The sequence below is a fragment of the Anopheles arabiensis genome, chromosome 3, assembly GCF_016920715.1.
Source record: "Anopheles arabiensis isolate DONGOLA chromosome 3, AaraD3, whole genome shotgun sequence".
In the NCBI taxonomy this organism is placed as follows: Eukaryota; Metazoa; Arthropoda; class Insecta; order Diptera; family Culicidae; genus Anopheles; species Anopheles arabiensis.
In genome coordinates, this window is record NC_053518.1 from 28,730,911 (window position 1) to 28,746,376 (window position 15,466).

General features: G+C 42.4%; 1 long non-coding RNA gene across 1 annotated transcript; it reads right to left on the minus strand.

Annotated features, from left to right (window-relative positions):
- Positions 1–934: 934 nt before the first annotated feature.
- On the minus strand, positions 935–13,216 carry LOC120903674. The gene is made up of 3 exons (XR_005739636.1): positions 12,831–13,216; positions 6,818–7,685; positions 935–1,850 (listed from the first exon to the last, which is right to left on the minus strand). It is a non-coding gene; the product is annotated as an uncharacterized LOC120903674 (long non-coding RNA).
- Positions 13,217–15,466: the final 2,250 nt, after the last annotated feature.

Here is a 15,466-nt window from a genome sequence, read left to right on the forward strand (position 1 = left end):
AAAGGGGGAGACAATAATAAAATATTTATTGTAATTCCATTTTCCACTCTTGTTTGCTTTAAACTGTAAAAGAATGATAGTAAAGCGTGTGAAGACAATTTATTTTAATAGAAGCTTATAGTTCTTCATTGGGGAATGAGTTATTTTTCATTTAATGTATAAAACATCTTATTTTATCGTGTTTATGAGTAACCATACGTCAAAATCTAATCATTCTAGTTGGTTATCATATACTATCTGTTTGTTCCCAAGACACACGGTTCGCCTGAAGTATGCAGAGTCGGAGATACTTTCCTTTTGAAATTTGACTGTATTTAGAGCAGATTGTTTAGGATTTTTGCACATAATTTTTTGGGGAATTTGAAATTAATCATCAGCAATTACATTTTTACAAATATATAACTTATGGAGACAATAAACCGTATATTGGATGTAAGCTCTACTCCACTCTCTCCACTGCCTATAGAGTCTTTTTGTGAATTATGCAAGAAATTAGCTTAACTCGAATATCTACAGCAATTTTCGTTTTATGTACATTTGATATATGGGTTACTAGAACACATTTTAGTGAATTTAGATATTTAATAAATTATTAAACATGAAGAAAATGAAGAAAAGAAAAAGCATATTTTCTCGACATGATTATTTATTTATTAAACCTCAGATAAAAGATAGTTTTTAAGTTTTATCCAAAAAGGTCAAATTTGGAAAATCGTGTACCTCCGAATTCACCGAAATTTAGAACCGCGTTACTTGGGAATACACTCTGTTCCCGAGTTATGCGGTTTCTGCGTTTCCGACGAATCCGCGTAACTCGAATATCCGCGTAAGTCGAATTTCACGTTTTTGACTAATGTATTATTGATTACTAGGAGTTTTTTTTATTTAATTTAGTACTTTTATACACTTTATCATTGATTTGATATGATATGTGTAGAAAATTTCTAATATTTCTCGCTTTTGGGCGGTTTCAAATTGTTAGCAAAAATGCAATTTATACTAAACTTGAAGCAAATTGTACTGATTTAACATTTAATCTGTCCAATTTAGAAATCCGCGTATCTCCGAATCCGCGTAAGTCGAGAACCATGTAACTCGGGAACAGACTGTACAATGTAACGTATTTAAATTAGACTTTTCTTTTATCTTTGATATCCATCCCTATTTTGCCGTGTTGTTTATGTTGTAATTATTGGGAAATGATACAAATGCTCATTAAGACAGATACATTTAATAGGAAACATTTTTAATCTATTGGGGAATTCCATCTCAAATCGCTTAGCGTATAAACATCTAAATTTCAATGAACAACATGTATGTATAAATAACTATATCCAAAACACGAAAGTATCATATTCACATTCTCGCGACCTCTACTCGCATCTTAATGATGGGACACTTCCGTACCACGAGCGTGTAACGAGGGAGGTAATGGAAATGATTTGTACCGCATTTGTTTGCTGTAAATAATTGCCTCTTACCTGCACCGACGGTTTTGACTTTGATTTGGGCGTTCTGCCGGCGTCTTCAGCCCTTCTGCTCCGGTTCCCGTTGCCGCTGCTGCTGCTCCCACCGGCGTACGCGTTCACAAGCACTTTGGCACCACCATCGGATTGGCGGTTCATATTACACGCGAATCCGTCGTTCTGTCGAGTTGTCCCCCCTTCGACGAATCAAGGAGGTGCATTATTCTATTAAGCCACGCACACTTGAGACGGTTGCGCCGTTCGCGCTAGTCTGCGGGAGCGGGATTCTGCGCGATAAACACACGCGCGATTGCGTCAATTTGGGTTGTTTGTGGTGCTGCCTTCAATCAAACCTCGAGTGCGTTTGTCCCTTTCGGTAGCGGTCTATATCAACAGAAGGGAGAAGATCGTACAAAATGCATCAATTGGAGGCTTCTGGTGGCGACGAACCTAACGGCAGCAGCATGTGTGATAAAGATTTCGACTAATAACCGACAACCTTCGTTAACCTTTCGGGAAAACGGTGTGGACGTCTCATGGGAAACATGTCGTAGCAAGCAAGCACAAAACAAAAACAAAAAGCACGTGTGCTAAATTTAAAATCCTTCAGATCGCTTACTTATGAGTAATCTGTGCGTCTCTTATGCGCCAAGTGATCAAATGGGCGGAAAATATGCCACGATCTTCGCTGCGTTCGCTGCAAACCCGACTCGGAGTTCGATGTACTGGCTGCGCTGCGCGCACCCAGACAGTGATTTATGACCCAACAGAACCGGGCGGACAGAATGAACGGCTCCAGCGTCCAAAAGCCCGGATCTCAGGTCGGCCGGTCGCATCGATCGTTATGTCGGATGCATAAGATCTCATATCCTGAATCATCAGCACGAATCATCGTCATGATCAGTGTACGACAGGCGTATGAGAGAATCCGGCTCAGCGTATGCACGTCGTGGTCCAATACTAGAGCTCGCCGTAAAAAAAGATACGCTAGCGCATACCACAAGCATCGTATAACGCATCTCTGCACATACCGCGCATACGCATCGTTCCGAAAACGAGGAACAGTTCTAATGCAGCAATGGGAGCGAACAGGAAAAATAAAAACCATTCGTGACACATTGCATTTGCGGGGTGTGCCAGCGTGCCTGCATATGGCTCAGGCATGGGAAAAACTCGGCGACGGTGCAATGAGTCGTAAAAAGAACCCATCTCCCTTCCCTTTTGCTTTCCCGCACCATCCCAAACGGTGGGACAGTCGGTTTCGAATGACTTTGGACGCGCGCGCGGACGGTGAAGGCACAAACGAACGACGAGCAAACGAGGCGACAATGTTTAATTATAAATTACCAAATGCAGGGATTTTTGCTTATGCTGCAATGTTGGTGAGGTTTTTGGTGACTTTTTCTCTCCTTTTCTTTTTCGCCGCTCCTGGGAGCGAGGTTGTTGCAGCGAGTGGGTGCAATTTGTTTTGAGGTTTGCTTCCACATTCGTGCCTTGGCTGGCACTTCTTGAAATTTGACGAAATATGGTTCAGTTAAGGCGGAATAATGCTTTTGATGTGGTTTGTGGTTTCTTTATAAACTGAATTTCACAATTTAACACTGTTTAGTTTTTGCAACTGTAACATATTGAGTTTCCGTTCGTAGAAATAATCAGTAACAGTTGATCATAAGCTAAACAGTACAGAGACAATTTTATAGTTAATTGGGGTAGAATTACTCAAAGTAGTGGTCGGAAAAGTAAACATTTTGAAATTTCCCATTTTTATGTGCATAAGTCTAAAACAGTATGACATGAAAAGAAAAATTTCACAGCATTTCTTCATGTTTTAACCTCAGAAAGCATATTTTTGGGAGACATTAAATTCCACCAATCAATTGTACTTGTTGCAAGCATCAAAATGCCTAAGCTGGTAGTGAAAGCAAAGGCATTTTCACAATTTATATAAGGCAACACATTTGTCAAAGAAAACATCGAATAGCATAAAGACTTGTGCAGCAATTCCATTCTATTCAATGCAATTCGATTGTAGCTTTTCGGATGAAGGAAATCTGTTTTATTGGAATATTTGTTAGTGAAGAGTTCAAAAGCCTTTTTAATGGTGACAAGTAGTTAAATGTTGTGAAGTTTAACATTTGTCTTTTCCTTTTCTCTTGGCCACAATTCTGTGTTGTGTTACAGTTCGAAGTTGTGTTACAGTAGAAGTAAAATGTTAGCCAACCCCTGGCTTAGACCATCCCGTAAGCTTCATCTGATTTATTCACTCTATCAAGCGTGCGACTATAATATATGTGCGTACACAAACCAGCCGCGCCTTCCATCGATCAGTCGATCATTTTGGGATGGACAAACAAATAATCGGCTATTTGCATTAGAATTTCAACTTCAATCTACAGAACGTTTACAACACGATCCGCGTGAAATCGGTTGTAATTTCCAGCCAGAAAAATCGAACACTTGTTCGGCCTTGTTCGGAGCAGACGCGTCTTATAACACCATTCTGCTCGTTCCAAAAGTAGCCCATACCCATGGAACAATATCTAAACAACTTCCAGTACTTCATTTCTCGCAAAATCCCCACGAAAGCCGACCCCATTTGCTGCCCATTGTAGCTTAGTGCCGTTGCAAAACATACGTAAACAGATACCACCGTACACCGCCAAGGTTCGCATAAACCTCTGGCCACTCGAAACACGAAACTGGTCGAATTTGGAGCAACCGACGTGCAATGGGATGAATTGCAGCTGTGTTGCTACTACTGCTGCATAAATTGCACACGAGATCAAATCACGCCTCGAGCAGACATATTCCGATTGCTTTAAAATAGTTTCGAACTGAACATTTCCCAATCGGCCGGTGCAAACATTTTGCTGCAAACGTTTCTAATGGGCTTCTAAGGCCAAACACAGTGTCGACATTCCGCCTGCCGGATGCAAACCGAAAGATATAAATAATATCTCCCCTCTCTCAGCTTAGGGTAAGTCGCGCGGACTGGCCGGAGCAACACGATCACCTGGTCGAGCCGAGTGGGAGGAAGAGGCGTTAGAACAAGCCAAAACTAATTATCCAGCACAATTGGATCCACATGGTTGATTGCCCAACCAGGGCGCTCCGTGGGTTGGTGGTTTTCTAATGGATCCGTAACTCAACGTAAGTACATTGAAATAAGCTGACAGTGGTGTACACGTGAGTTCACAGTCTACCCGTGTATCCCGTATTACACTACACCTTCGCGTAAAGTCCAGCCCCTCAGGTGTGATTGAAAACTTGTCTCCCGTCAGCCGGAGTAGCTTGTTAGTAGGGAACGTCCGACCACTGCACGTGGTCCACGTTCGAGTGGCAATTAAAGTCAGTCCGCAGCACACCGATCCCACCAAACCACGGTTAATCGGCTGGATGCATTAAGCCGAGAAGGGGACCGAGAATGTAAAGAGAACGCCATAAAACCAAACTGCACACGGCCAACGCTTTGAAGGGGAGGAAGGTCATTGCATGCGTTGACAGTTTCACGTTCCATTTCCTGGTATTTTGAAGGGAATCTTCTGGGACTGTTGAGAGACTTTAGAGTGTTGTAGTTAAGAGTGGTATAGAATAAAGCTAGTGTTGGGTTTCATGAATCTTTCGTTGAGATTCATTCATATGAATCTTTAGTGATGAGTGATTCGAATTTTGATTCATGAATCTCTAAACATTCACGAATCTTCAAAGATTCCTGAATTTTCAAAGAATCAAGAAGCTCTGAATATTCACGAATCTCTTAAGATTTCTGAATCTTTAAAGAATCAAGAATCTTTACATATTCATAAATCCATTAAAATTCACATATCTCCAAGGATTCACGATTCATGATTCATGGCATGACGTACATTGTTACGCCAAGAAGTATAATAATGAAAAGCTCAAGCTTTATGTATATGTTAACATATATATCTTACGGAGGCGGTCTCGTGGTACAGTCGTCAACTCGTACGACTTAATAATATGCCCGTCATTGGGTTCAAACCCCGAATGGACCGTGCCCACCATACCTCCATCACTGACAGCCAAGTCCACAAGAGGTTGATCACAGAGGCCTTGACCGACAATGGTTGTTGAGCCAAAAGAAGAAGAAGATGTATTCCTTGAGATTTATTAATCTCTCGACAGTCGACAATCTTTCGAGATATAAGAATTTATTGAAATTCATGAATCTTTCGAGATTTATGAATCTTTGAAATTCATGATATTTTGCAAACGAGATTCAGATTCATTGAATCTTTCCTAAGATTCATTAGGATTCATGAATTTGAATCAGATTTACCCAATACTACTTAAAACGATCGATACCTGCTTAAAATGGAAGAATTTTGAAGACTTGTGTTGAAGAGACAGAATTACCAAAAATCTTCATTTAATTGCCGGCTATTTGCCCACCCATGCCACACATGTTTATGTGTATTTCGTCTTAATTGTGTTTGAAACGATCGCATCGCTAAAAAAACCGCATCTTATGCAGATCGTTCAACTTGTTTGTCCAAATGCCCGCAACAGCCTCTTTTAGGTTAATAGCCGTGAAGAGTAAACAACGGACAGCTTCTTCCTATACGGGATCTTTTTCTCCGTTCCACAAGATTTGATCCCGCACCCAGAAAGTGAGAAAGACATAGTGAGAGCGAGCGAGTTCAACATGATCTGTTGATCTACATGATCGTTCGGCCTCCACCGTGTCTCGCTGGGGCTTCAGACAGCTCAAACAAGCAATTACTCAAGCAGGAGAGGCGTGACGGCGCGAGCTTCCGTTCAATATTAATATAATTTGATGTCATCACACCGCTGTTGCTGCTGCTGCTGCTGCTACCCCCGGGGTCGGCACATCCACTGTCTTTCTGCTGGAAAACTGTGCGTTTGTGAGGGATGGAAATTTGCTCGCCAGTTGTTGCATATCCGGTGTTTGCGTGCGACACCGAGAGAAAGGAAAGGTCTCCGAATGCGGTCGTCGTATGCTGCCGGGTTTTGAATAAATTGCACTAAATTACCAAGCACACACATACGTTCACCCGCTGGAGCTGTCGGCCCGTGGGGGGCGGAAGACACACGAGAAAGTGCTCGATCGTGCTCGTGGCTAACAAGACTGATTTGCCTGTAGCATCGAGCGAGATGAAGGAAAGATGCATTTAAAAATAATCTGTTGCAAACGCAGCCAAGGCATGGCGCCACAAATGCCCCTCCACACACCACTTCTGCGTCAAAAACCTACGGTAAAAGTACGTGAAAAATGTGAATTTGAAAGCAACCATTCACACGAACGAACACAAAACATTGCGCGACACGACGCTAATGAACAGATGAGTAAGCCGCTATTTATCACTTACACTTACACTGTACACAGAAGCACAGCAAAGAAGGCTTAAAGGGCCGCGAAATGATTCAAATCGCGTCACCGAATGATCTTGACCGCGTGCGCTCGAACGGTGGCGTTCAATGGTGCGACTTCGGTGGCTTTGATATTTAATCCTGAATTCACTTTCGCGCTTGATTCATGGGGCACTGGGACGGCCAACATCATGAGTGCTCGCGCGTAAATAAACGTACCAATAGCACCGAACTTCTGAACCGTTGGAGGAGATGAGTTCAGTCGACAAAGAGTTGCAGAACACACACGCACTGTCACTTGAACCCGGGAGGGGACAAATCAACACACTGCTTGCAGATCGCCTCCTTGACGGAAGCGATTTAGCAGATGGAAAGACGGCGATGTGATGGGATTACAAGCAACATTCGTTTATTGCAACTCTTTTGCTGCTACTGTCACTACGCACACACATACAGCATGGGGAAAAACGATCGAGTAAGCGATACTTTGTCGTCGTGAAGAGATTTTCCTGTCGTTCGCGTGTCTGTTTCACACGCACGACACTTTTGACGCACAAACACTCCGCTATTTTCACTTCACATTGAGATTGGGATTTTCCCGTTTTTCACTGACACTGACACGAACGAAAATACAAAGCTAACGGGCCATCGCACAGCCGTCCGTGCTGCTCCCGGGACAGCCAACACGATGTATGTGCGTCTCTCTCTCTCTCTCTATTCACCTTGGTCGTTTTTCGCAGAAAATTCACATTTTCAGACACATTCTTTACATTTTAAATAACACAAAAAATGGGATATTTCAGATTGAACACTTTCTATAAACAGTTATTCACATGATTAGTTCACTAATGCACTTTTAGCAAAAGTCTGATGAACGAAAAAAAAGGATTGTAACGAAAGAGGCCTTTGCCATTCCCTCAAACAGGAAAGGACCGTTTCGACGGGCGCGTGGTCGAATCGCGACTAGTAGCCGGCCGCAACAGACGAGCGTTTGAGTGAGTCCCTTTCTGTGAGATTGCGAAGCGGCGGACGGCTTTTTGGCAGCGGAAAACTTATAAATACTCTTACACCGGCGAGCCCGGACCTCGGGTGGAAAATCGTCTCGCTTTCGGGTGCGTCTGTCGAGCTCAGGGGTGAGGGAATGAAGGAAAAAACGTTTGCCACAAATTAGGACGAATCGTTTGCAATAGAGGAGGAAGGGGAGAGCGAGAGAGAGCAAATGGATGTTGAATAGTGAATGAGACAGTGCTGCGGGCTGCGGTAAACCAAACCCGACCGCGGCACCGTCAACGCGCACGACTTGATCGTTTCCGTTGGATCGTTTGGCTGTTGGGTCTCGGTTGGAATAGTTTCCATCCCAGTGGGCCGCACGCGTTCTGTTTATACTTGATGCGTGTGGTGTGAGGGAAAGCACAACCAGAAAGCAAGCAAGAAAGAAACCCAACTCCGGCTAGGCAAGCGCACGGGAGTACGATCATCATCGTGCGGGTTCAACAGTTTTCGCAACTGTTTCTGACCGGACGTTTGCGCGTCATTGCGTATTCAATCATTCCCCTAAAAAAAAAAGGAAAAAACCCTTTCCAACCGAAATCGTGTCGATGGATGTGCTGCAACGTGGTGCGGTTGAGGTAGGTACGAAAATCGGAACTCTATCGTCAGCTCCATTTTTGCGGTCAGCTCGATCGGATTGGAAGGTTTTGTTAAAAGCTAAAAACGGTTCCTCTCTTGTACGTCGAAAATGGACGTCATTTGGGAGAGGAATTGGTTTCATGTTTCATGTGCATGATATACATTTCAAAGCACTCGAACGTTGACCATTGCGCACCATTCATTGCGATTGAAATGATCTAATAAGCCCTAATTAGTAAATCACATCATCATCAAGAGTCACCAAGGAATGCTCCAATATCCCCATCCGATCTAGTGGACCCAATAACAGTGGACCCTTTTGTTTACTCTATTTATCTTCTTGCTGCTCTCTTGTTGTATTAGATCTTGTGAACATCTCGTCCGAAATCCCAACCATCTCGACACAGCTAAAACGTGACTGTTTATGTTTGCGAAAGCGAAGCGGCACACTCGTCAACGTCTTTAGTAAGTAGTAAAATCATGCTCACACACCGTCACAGTAACAGCTTCATTGTCGTGTGGTAGTAGCTGTAAGAGTGACTGCCGTTGTACAGTGCACGGGACGCATCGACGCGATCGTTTCGTTTCGCAAATTGGTGACCATTAATAACAATAAAGGTAATGAATTTCATCACCCTCACGAAAACAGCTCCTTGGCTGCTAGCCGCCTCCTCCCACGGCGTCTGTCTTCCCTCGGTTTCGAAGGAATCACCCCCACGAGTGGGTCACGATGTGTAGGAGTTTAAGTAATGATCTTTATTCTTGTGGCGCTGCACTCGCCCCGTTGCGTGTGTATTTTTCTATTTCCCGATCTCAAAACGACGGAAGAGGCGTCGGAGTTTTGTTGCATAAAAAAAAACGTTACTTTTCCCCAGAAATTTCGTCTTGCAACTATCTCTTCACTTGTCTCCCACTCTTGCCTAACCGATGAGGATGTCTATCATCGGTTGATGCCGGCTGGCACTTGCGAGATTTTTTAGTGGCGGTGAAATTCGCATTTTCATTGACTGCCAAACTGTGATCGGCGGTGGTAGAACGGCTCTAACTCCGGCTCCGCATGGACGGAGAAATGTTTCGGGACAAAAATAGCAGTAGGAAATTCCGTTGAGTGGGTTGAAAAATGTGTTGAAAAAAAAATTGATGTTTAATCGTTTAATATTTACTGTTTTTAATATTGATTGTAAATAATATCCATTTTTATAAAACTCGCCTCTAAACTACAAGGTTGCCGTATAAAGATTGCATATGTATTTCCATTTCTCTTATCATATTCAAGTGTTGCGCATCTTGAATATGTGTTTTCATTGTACTGTTTACGTCAGATGGGGGGAAAGTGTCTTTATATTGGTATATTTAAACAGTTTAAACGACATTGCATTGAAATACTGAAAAATGATTGTGAGAAGATCGTCCTTACCGTCACAATGTAACATTTGTATAAAAAATGAACAATAATTGTCGATTTTGAATGGGTTAATCTTTACCCACACTAATGAAACGTTAATTGCACCTTCAATAATAATAAGGTTTTAAGCAATTATATGTTCAACCTCAGAGGCAGACATATTGAAATTAATAAATGAAATGAAATGAAAATAATAGTATCCAATGAGTTAGTGAATGAAATTTGACACCTTTATTAGTTGAACTCTAACGATGATGGCCAAAAAAGTGAAGCAACTTCGTCCAGAAGCGTGTGCGATCAAAGAACGACGCCTAGTAGCGTCTTAAAGGGACTCCGTTCGGCAGTTTGTGGACGTCGTATAAGCCTATTCCAGCATTTAAAACATCGTGGCACTATTAGATAACCATCAGAGCATAGCAAAAAAATAAAAGACCGAGTTCTGAATGGTCGACGACCCTTATCGACAAGAAGCTCCAAATTATGCTGAAATAAAAAACAGAGGAAAATTCGTTTCATCGCAGCATTCGCTTGGCTAGGACGTCGATGCAACCAGTCATACAGTGAAATAGTACCTGGAAAACATGGTACAAACATATCAGGACGCAGAAATCGCTTCCACTGGCTACGCAGTGGCAAGCAATGACGCCAAAACTTAGTGCGATCGTTTTAGGCGAATTTTGGCGGCATATCCATATTACACCCAAGTCCGCAAACCAGACTAACATTCATCAGCTGCGTCCCAACGAACTTTTCTGGACTAAAATGATGCAAAAGTTCTACTCCATCAATTCTGTCACAAAAACCGAGGAGGAATTGATATAAATTGAAGGTAAATGTTAGAAAAAAAACATGTGTAGGCTTGACTTCGTCTACCAAATTCCGAACAACTGGCGGAAGGCTGCTCGCAAGGTCGTAAATTTATTTTTGCAAGTAAGCTTAAATAATTACCTTTCAAAGGGTGTAATTATTGTAAAAAATAAATTATCTTTCATAGGTTTATTTTTCTACAACCAGTCGAAAAAAGTCCTTTTTTAATTCCAACGTTATTATACACTCATTCACGATTAATGAAAAAAAAAAATCTTAATTGCACTCTCCTGCACAGAATACTTTAGTTGACTTCGACATTGACGTCCATTGGTTCCCAATTGTGACGCCGAAAATGGAGTATTAAATTCACTTAATTATCAAATTGCATCCATTTATCGTCTCCATCCGTTTTCTGAACCTTTGTGGAGCATTTTTGTTCCAAAATTAAATAATTGAATTTCCTTACAATAATGCCTTTTTCAACCAACCAACTCCATCACAGATGAAATCAGCGACGAATGTCACATTTCAGCACGAACATCTGCTGCAAGGCTGCCAACTTTCTAACCCACCCAATAGACGCGATTGGCTTTGCATCCCTCTTTCCACGCCGCGCTTGTTTATGAAGGTGCAAACAAGTGCGCTACCCTTTAACCTCTCGCACCAAAACCGATTGTGCGTAGATAGTGTTTTTTTGTTTTGTTTTGTTTTGTGCTTCAACCGTAACTGTGTTACTCCCCAGCGCAAGAATGGCGATGGATTGCGATGGTCAGTGGAGTCAGTCGGAAACGTAATCAATGAAAAAAAAAACACGGCTTACGTTTGTGCGCTTGCGGGGCCACAGCGGTGACATATGGTCAATTAACGGTTTGCGGCATCGAAATAGAAGAAGGAGAAGAAGCAAAAAAAAAACGAAAATAAAACGAACGAACGAAAAAACATTGATCCCGGCCGATCGTATGGGACGGGGCCGGGGAGCATCGCCATGGTCTGTTTAATGTGTGTTTTCGTTTGTGTTTCTTTATGTGTTTCTACTCAAGACAACCGACGAGAACGGGAGCAGATACTTAAAACACACACACACAAACCATTGATCGTAAGCGCCGATCGTAAACGACCATGCGTCGCCATGTGCTGAAAAATGAAGCTCTTGTTCGACATTTTGGGAAATCCGCCGGCTGTTTCATGTCACAATTCCACAATCCCCCTTGAAAACAGTACTGCCAATAGCAAGTCCGCAAAGCGTATGATTAATCGGCTCAATTAATCTATCTGTCAAAAGGGGTGGAAAATGGCAACGCGATCGAAAGGAAATGTCGCACCAAGCCACCAGCGGTGATCAGAGTATTGGGAAAAATGTTAGAAAAAAAAAGTTTGGTGCGTGAGATGTCCAATCCCTCGTTTCCTGCGCTGATAGTTTCAGAAAGTTTAAAAATAAACTGCAGAAAAGTGGGAGCGCGACATCACACCAAACTATGACCACATGGGGTGTGGGACCACAGAGTGACCATTTCGCTTACAGCAAGACGCGATGGCGATCGGCAATATCCCAAACACAACACCACACTCACAGGCAAGCGATGGGATGGGGTCGCTTACGCCGTGCAACACACACCGGCTCACTAATTGTCCGTAACGGACCAGCACGGGCTGCGGCGATGCTAGGGTACGGGCGCGATTCCAATTACCGCTCAATTGCGCACCCGTGTTGGCGTGTGTCGATCGGTGTCAAATGGCGCACAATCGAACCCGTTTCAAAGAAGCCCCACGATTGCCATCGATTCTCCAAACACGTGTGTGTGTGTGTGCTCCAAATGGGTAGAAAGGTTGCACACCGCACTACGAAAAATCGCTTTAGATTTTCGCCAATTTTTCCCCCAAAGGTGTTCACTCATCGCGGGACTTTGCGGGTGGTCACTGTAAATTGTAAACAGTTCGTTAAAACGATGCCGGTGATGTGCAAAAAAAAAAAAAAAGAAACCGAAGAAAAGAACCGAGACCCCACTAAGAATATAAATTTAGCTATCGAGAGCCGGCCACCCAGCGGAACGCTGCTTGATGAGATGCGCTATCGCACGCGGTGATCACTAGCTTTTGGGGTTGTTGTTTCACTGTTCGTTTCAATTTTGCTGCTAAACATCACCATCCAGTATTGAACTATCACCTACCATGCCACAAATACACACGATCGCACGAACTACACAAAGCGCGTTTATTTTGCGGGACGCACCGTTCCGCAACCCGGCACAAGAAGACGACGGGCCCGGGGCCAGAACCGCAACCGTTGGATGCTGCAGCCAAACTACTGTTGGCGCCTGCGAGAGAGCGCAACTTGGCTGCGTTCGCTCGTGTGCGCGCCCTCCTCGGCTGTCGTGCGTACACGCGCGGATCGCATCGGAGACGATCGGTTTTCGCGATCGTGAGGGGTTTCTTTTCTTTTTTCACTGCTTGCTTCATTACCGCACAGTGCTCTCCATTGCGCCGCTCCCCCAGATTCCTAACCACGTGCTTCCGTGCTGTTTCGCTGCTCGCGATCGTTCCGCATTGCACTGGGCGGCGTATGCTAGGCGTAAGTCAGTGAGATTGTGCACTGGAATCGGGAGTGAATGGAGGGGCAAGTTGTTGTGGTTGCTTTGTGTGGTTGGGATAGGGTGCGAGCAAAAGTTCGTTGCTAGTTTACGGGGAATAAATAAAATAAATTAAATAAATTAAATACATACAGTTAATGAGATCAATGAAATTGATAAAATAAATAAAATTATTAGAAATAATAAAATAAAAAAATAAAAAGAAGAACATAGAAAAAAATTCTAATAAATAGAAAATATAAATTAAATATATTAAATTAAAAATTATAAAAATCAATAAATAAATAAATAAATAAAAATGTGTGTCCTGTGTCCTACAATAACTGATATGGATTGTCTCCGTACTTTCCTTTGAAAATATGTGTAAATAAGTTGTACTTGTACTGTTGTACAAAGTTGTAGTTGCTTTATTCGCATACTGTATACATAATTTTGTATTGAAATATCATTTCATCCAGATTTTACCTCATTAAACATATACTAATTTAACAAACAAACACTTTGCACAATACGGAATAAAAATTCGCTTCCCAAGAGCCCTGCATCGCTCTCACTGCTCAGCCAGCGGCGTTTGGTCTGTGCGACAGTGTACACATTCATTCCCCCCGAGCGCTGTGGCTGTGCAAGCGAGCACAGGGGTGTTCAGCATGCCCTATATAAGATTCTCGTATTTTTTTTTGAATGAAATAAAAACGAAATACTGTCTGAATTTGATATCTGAGCTAAAGGAAACTAGCGTTGAAAAAGGCATAAAGTTGAAATTATAAGCTTTTATGTGCACAATTTTTCACACATTTTTATTAATACATTAAACAAAAATAAATAATGAATTGCATAATGTAACTAATAAATCTTTACATACCCGATTAAGATCAGAATGTGCCAAGGTTTGATAGTATTCAAACAGGTTTGGATAGTATTCAAACAAAAGTATGATGTGAATCTATTATTACACAACTTAACTATTATAAAATAACTTCAGATCTTCTAATTAATTGGAAACATTGCATTGTTTTACTAAAGGCAGTCCTGGCCTATCACGTGATTGTTTCATTCTTGTAAATTATGTAAATATATATGTATTAAGATCATAATAGATAATATCATGCTCTCTAATACAAATTTTTGTGAGCAATTTTCAATTAAAAACAATGAACATGTTTAAGCAAAACGGAACAATGTATCATGACTCCCGTAGACGCCGTAGAATATTTACATCCCACAGCAACACTGGACCCTCTTGTACGCTTAATTGTTGTGAGAATGCATTTGCATAAGCTTGCGCTGCTTCCGCTGCGAGCCAAAGGTATCTTTCGAGGATATTCACTCGCTCACTCTTCTTCCACTATGTAACGTTTGTGCTGTAGCGAAGCCTGTCGGTACGGAAGGTATAAGCATTGGCAAGGATTCAAACGAAAACGGTGGTAACCAGGTTTCGTTTACCATCTAGCCTGTGCATCTGGTCACGGCGCACAAGGTGTGTACGGTGATTGTTGTGCTGCAGCAGCTGCCGAGAACCGTCTCACAAGGGGGTAATTAGTATGCTATGTAGCAAATGTTGGGCTTTGTGGCGCAATCAGCCGTTTGCCGTGCGGTCAAGAGTAACCAATGCTTACGGCTGGTGCGGATCTTGGAGGTCATGGTTAAGTACAGCACAGCTGACTGCTGCGGGAGTTTAAAATGCTTACTATTGAGTAAAAACCAATACTGATCTACAGGGTTATTAAAACAGCGTTCTCTTTACTTTGAAGCAGATAACAATTATCTCAGGTGAAATGTGAATCTTTAAACAATTGCCGGATACACATAAGTGTCTACCGAAGGCAGCACAGCTTTATACCGAATGCTAACTGCCCTTTAAATTAAACATTCTACGAACGTTCGCTTGGTAGGTGTTTGTGGCATCACACGCCGTACAGTCGGTATCATAAGCATGTCGGGTTGGTTTAAGCTGCCGCGACACAACGATGTATTATTACATGTCCTAAAACCTACAAAGAATACAAAAACCCCTTTTTTTGCACGGGAATAGTTTCGGGATGATAAAGGAATCCATTTCGCACGTTCCATGGCTTTAACGTATGCGCCCGGGTTGACCAGCATAGCGCCACCGTACCACTGCTTGGTGGTACTTTTCCTGTTTTTTTTGTCGTTGTTGTTTGTTAGCAGTGAAATTCTTTCACCACCTTAGACGACACGATTGTTGTGGCATGAAA